Genomic DNA, 6,139 nt, shown 5'->3' with positions numbered 1-6,139 from the left:
CCCCCTTCCCCCCCCTTCCCCCCCCTCCCTCCCTTCCCCCCCCCTCCCTCCCCCCTTCCCCCCCCTCCCCCCCCTCCCTCCCCCCTTCCCCCCCCTCCCTCCCTCCCCCCTTCCCCCCCCTCCCTCCCCCCTTCCCCTCCCTCCCTCCCCCCTTCCCCCCCCTCCCTCCCCCCCTTCCCCCCTCCCTCCCTCTTCCCCCCCTCCCCCCCTTCCCCCCCCTCCCTCCCCTTCCCCCCCCTCCCTCCCCCCCTTCCCCCCTTCCCCCCTCCCTCCCCCCCCTTCCCCCCCTCCCCCCCCTCCCCCCTCTTCCCCCTTCCCCCCCCTCCCCCCTTCCCCTCCCCCCCTCCCCTCCCTCCCCCCCCTCCCCCCCCTCCCCCCCCTTCCCCCTCCCTCCCCCCCTCCCTCCCTCCCCCCCTCCCCCCTCCTCCCCCTCCTCCCCTCCCCCCCCCTCCCCCTCCTCCTCCCCTCCCCCCCCCTCTCCTCCCCCCCCTCCTCCTCCTCCCCCCTCCCTTCCTCCTTACCCCCTCCTCCCCTCCTCCCCCCCCTCCCCTCCTCCCCCTATCCCTCCCACCCAAGGGAAGCGAGCATACAAAAGAAAACGGAAATTGTTTAAGTTAGATATTTAAGAGGTTACTCCACTCTCACAACGCATAGTTACAATATGGTTGTCTTTTTGAGATGTGAAATGTTTGAATTACTTGAAATGTTCCTATGCCTTCTTTGCTTCCCCACACACATGGACTGGGGGTCTATACTAAATGGGTTAAGTAAATTCTATAGAGGGTCTGGACTCCTCTGACCTCCAGCGGTTGACGAACCCGGAATCACCCCCAAGGGACCCACCTGGTCCAAATGCCAGCCGTTCTTAAGGCTGGTGAAAATATGTTAAGGCCTTTTGTGGGCCTTGTTACAACCTATCTCTATCTGTTGACCCTGTCCCAGCAGATCTCCGCCCCACCCCCACCTACCCCTTCCCACGCCCCCCTTCCTCAGCTTAAGATATCTATTCTAACCGAAAAAAAAACACACAACCTCTATACCTTCAGAAATTTAAACCAGACTCAGAGTTACTGGATCATGGCCTCTCAAGTGGGAAAGAGAAGGCCTTATGGTATTATCCAAAAAAAAAAAAAGAACCCAAATGGCTAGCCAAGCCACAATTAAATTAACCTCACTCAACGTAAAAGGGCTCCAAAATAACCGAAAAAGGAGAGTAGCACTTCAAGATATGAAAAGATCAGGGGGAGACATCATATTCCTACAGGAGACCCATTTCACATCACAAGACCCCCCAAATTTATTCAAAAAAGTGTTCCCAATGTGTTTTTGCGCATCGTTTACTAGTAAAAAGAGGGGTGTAGCTGTCCTGATCAGACAGGGCACCCCATTTAATCATATCAAAACAACGGCGGACCCAGAGGGTAGATTTCTAGTGGTATATGGCTCCTTAGCGGGCTCAGCAATCGCTCTGGTCAATGTATATGCCCCGAACGAGAATCAAACAGAATTCCTAAAGAAAGTTCTCGAGGGCATAGACCCGGGATATCTGTCATCGATGATAGTGGGAGGAGACCTAAACATGGTCCTTAACCCTACCGAGGACAGATCAACCACAATGGGTCCCCCCCGCACAACCCCCTCCCAGATCATAGGGAAAAGGTTTAGGGGAATCTTAAGCGAGTTCTCACTAGTGGACATATGGAGGGCCCAACATCAGGGCCAGAGAGACTATACTTTTTACTCAGCACCTCACCAGACCTACTCTCGAATAGATCACTTTTTGGCCACAAAAAATGTGGTGGCGGCGACATCCGACTCCAACATAGGACCAATCACATGGTCTGATCATGCCCCGATTACCTTAACCTTGACGACCCCCTTTGAAAAAACAATAAATTACTCATGGAGACTAAATGATTCATTACTCAATCATCCTGAGATAGAAAGAGAGATCAGAGCCGCTATTCGGGACTATTTTTTTTTTAACTCAGGATCCGTCTCCTCACCAGCAATCCTGTGGGAGGCCCATAAGGCAACCATTAGAGGGAAATTCATTTCTATCGCATCCCACAGGAAAAAAGCCCGCCAAAAATTAATAAAGGAGCTTACGGATAATATCAAAATAATAGAACAATCTCATAAAACCAACCCCTCAAAAAAAATATATAAAACATTGACAACAGCCAGAGTAAAACTTAGACAAATCCAGCTGGAGGATGTTGAGAAGGCCCTCAAATGGACTAATCAACAATATTATGACAAGGGGAACAAGGCAGACAGACTTTTGGCGACTAAATTAAGAGGGGTACATAAACGGTCCCAAATCACGGCAATCAAGAGTAGGTCTGGTGAAATACAACATAGTGATAGCAAAATAGCAGCTGAATTTACAAAATTTTACACCGAACTGTATAATCTAAGATCAAAAAATGGCCGGCCTGAATCAATAGCATCCGAATTAATAGCGCAATATTTAGATAAATGTAAGCTCCCCACACTAACGGAGGAGGAAAACACAGTCCTCAACGCTGAGATCTCAAAAGAGGAACTGGAAGAGGCGGTCAAATCACTAAAAATTACTAAGTCTCCTGGCCCCGACGGGTTCACTAATGTCTACTATAAGAGATTCTTGCCAGTACTATCCACGCATCTTCTAAAGATATTTAACGATTTCATGGAAGGAAATCAAATCCCCACGTCAATGTCCCTGGCCACCCTGGCCATTATACATAAAGAAGGCAGGGACCCGATGCAATGTGGAAGCTATCGTCCAATCTCCCTGCTCAATTGTGATCTCAAGCTATATAGCAAAATACTCGCAAATAGATTAAACCCCATCTTACCGAGATTAATAGATAGTGATCAAGTAGGATTCGTAGCAGGCAGACAGGCCTCGGACAATACTCGGAAGATAATAGACATTATCGAACATGTCCATCTCACAGAGACCAAAGCACTACTCCTAAGCCTAGATGCAGAGAAGGCGTTCGATAGAATAGACTGGCTATTCATGGACCAAGTTATGTGTAAATTCGGATTCAAAGACGCATACCTAGAAGGAGTCCGTAGATTATATCAAAACCCGTCTGCAACAGTAAAACTACCAGGGGGCAGTAACCAGAGATTTGAGATCACTAATGGAACTCGACAGGGATGCCCCCTATCTCCTCTCCTCTTTGCATTAACCATAGAACCCCTAGCATCTGCAATTAGAGCCAATAGAGACATCAAAGGAATAGAAATTGGACACAGGCAGCACAAAATATCGCTATTCGCAGATGATGTCATCCTAACCCTTACACAACCCCAAACATCCCTACCTAACCTCCAAAAAGAGCTCCGGGACTTTGGAGATATTTCAGGTTATAAAATCAATAATGACAAATCGGAAGCACTAAATTTAAGCCTGTCAGAGCCAGAGGTGAAACTCCTCAAACTAAACTTTAACTATCATTGGAGCTCCTCGAGTATCAAATATTTGGGAGTAAAGATAACGAGGAACTACCAATCCCTATATCAACAAAATTATCCGACTCTGTTCCGGAAAATCAAACAAGATCTAGAGAAATGGGGAGGATATCAGATATCATGGATCGGGAGGATGATATCAGTTAAAATGAACATACTCCCTAGATTATTATATTATTTTCAGACTCTCCCGGTCCACATCCCTGGCTCAGAATTAAAGAACATTCAAAAACTAATCTTCCACTTTATTTGGCAGGGTAAGAAACCCAGAATCACCAGGACAGTTCTTTTGGCATCAAGGGGGAGAGGAGGACTTGGTGTTCCAGACATCACAAAATATTACCAAGCCGCCCAATTGCGACAGGTAGTAGTTTGGAATGCCAACCCAAACCAATACTGTTGGCTAGATATAGAATCATACTATGCCGGGACGCCTTCACTGCCGGCTTGCCTTTGGTCCCTGAGCAGGGAAGACATGCAGAACAGTAAATTTAAGTTAGGCCCAATGAGACACACATGGGAGATTTGGACAAAATGCAAATTTAAATTTAAGCTCACCACACCTCAATCCCAACTCATACCAATTTATAAAAATCCGAAATTCCCCCCTGGCTGTGAGCCCAGACAATGGGACCAATTTAAAACAAAAAATATTAGAGCGGTTGCTGACCTCCTGAGCTTTGAGGAGTTCCTGAGTTATCAACACCTAAAAACCAAATATGAAATAGCAAGATTGGATGTCTTCAAGTATCTACAAATTCGGCATTTTATTCAAACTTTATCCCCAACGTTGAAATTTCCCCCTCTCACCAGTTTCGAGCGGCTCTGTAGAGAAACAGGCCACCAGAAAGGTCTTATAACACAAATCTACGGTGAATTGGAAAGGGCCATAGAAGCCCCTACACATGACTATATGCTGCATTGGGCAGCAGAATTGGAAATAGTTATAGACCGAGAGGATTGGGAAAGAATTTGGGAAAATGCCTCAGGAACTTCCATATGTACCACAATCAAAGAAAACATATATAAAATACTGTTTCGCTGGTATCTTACCCCAGTTAGAATAAATCAAATTTACCCCCAGGCGTCCGATTTATGCTGGAGAGGTTGCGGTCAGAAGGGGGACATGGCCCATATTTGGTGGACATGTCCGGAAATTCAAAAATATTGGGGAACAATACAAAAATTAATAGAGGAGGTCACAGACCTCAAAATCCCTATTGACCCGTTGACCTACCTGTTGGCCAGGCCCTTAGAAAATTTGGACCGACCAACAAGTAAATTAATCTCCTTCATTCTTACAGCGGCTAGATGTGCGGTGGCAGCCGCCTGGAAGAAGGTGTCTCCCCCCTCAAAACAAACGGTAAAAAATAGGGTGCAAGAGGTGATGAATATGGAGAAACTATCTGCCTTCTTGAAAAGATCCACTGACTCCTTTAACAAAATATGGGATCCGTGGCTATCCCATATGGCACCTCTACGCCACTAATCCACATATGGGAGAAAAAAAAAAAAAAAAAAAAAAAAAAAAAAAAGAGAGAGAGAGAAAGGAAAATCAGGTCAGGGGCACCAATGAAAATAGACTGAGGATACGGGAAGCAATGGGTATCTCCCCCCCCCCCACCCACCCTCCCCTTCCTATTCCCACTCTTACTCTCTGTTTCCATACTCGCGCTCCCCACATAGCCCCTGGAGGGTCAGGGGAGCGGTGAGCTTTCCTCTTTTATTTCCGGTTTCTCTAACCAACAAAAGGAGAAAATCTGTATTAGGCTGTATTATCGTTTGTTTCATGCATACTGTGAATTATCTAAATGCCTAATAAAAAATTTTGAAAAAAAAAAAAAAGGTAAGTAAATGCACATGTTTGCATTGAAGTCATATGAGGAATTAGCAACAACAAGATTTTGGGGGTATGTATCACGGCAATCCAAGCGGGCGGCTTTTATTTATTTTTATTTTTGTTCACGTTGGATTGAAGCTCCGGAGCTGAACCCCATTAATTTCAGCTGCGGGGACCCCTTGTTTCTGGGGATACTTACCTCCACCGGTAGTGGCCATAAGGAAGCCGTGACATCATCCGGTGCAACTTCCTATTGGCCCACGTGATGCGGGAGAATCTCTGGAAGCATTTGGTCCCCGGAGCGGAAATGCATGCATGCATGCAAAAAAATACATAGTTATATAAGTGAACAGGGTATACATTATATACAAGACATTGCATGCACAGTTACAGATAATATATATTATAGGCGTATGTAACAGTTACAGACCAGATTAAAATGTGAGACAGCCTTAGTTTTAAAAGAACTTAAACTGGTGGCGACTGAGAGTCTCCGGTAGATTGTTCCAGTTTCGGGGTGCACAGTAAGAGAAGGAGGAGCGGCCGGATACTTTGTTGAACCTTGGGACCATGAACAGTCTTTGGAGTCAGATCTCAGATGATAAGTGCTGCATGTGGTAGGGGTGAGGAGCTTGTTCAGATAGACGGGTAGCTTGTCAAGAAGATATTTGAAGGCAAGACAGGAGAGATACATTTTGCGTCTAGACTCAAGTGATGACCAATCTAGTTCTTTGAGCATTTCGCAGTAATGTGTGCTGTAGTTGCATTGGAGAACAAAACGGCATATTGAATTGTAGTGGGTATCAAGTTTGCTAAGGTGGGTTTGGGGTG

This window comes from Ascaphus truei, chromosome 8 (genome assembly GCF_040206685.1).
Source record: "Ascaphus truei isolate aAscTru1 chromosome 8, aAscTru1.hap1, whole genome shotgun sequence".
NCBI classification, from domain to species: Eukaryota; Metazoa; Chordata; class Amphibia; order Anura; family Ascaphidae; genus Ascaphus; species Ascaphus truei.
Note: the sequence above shows the minus strand (reverse complement) of the source record.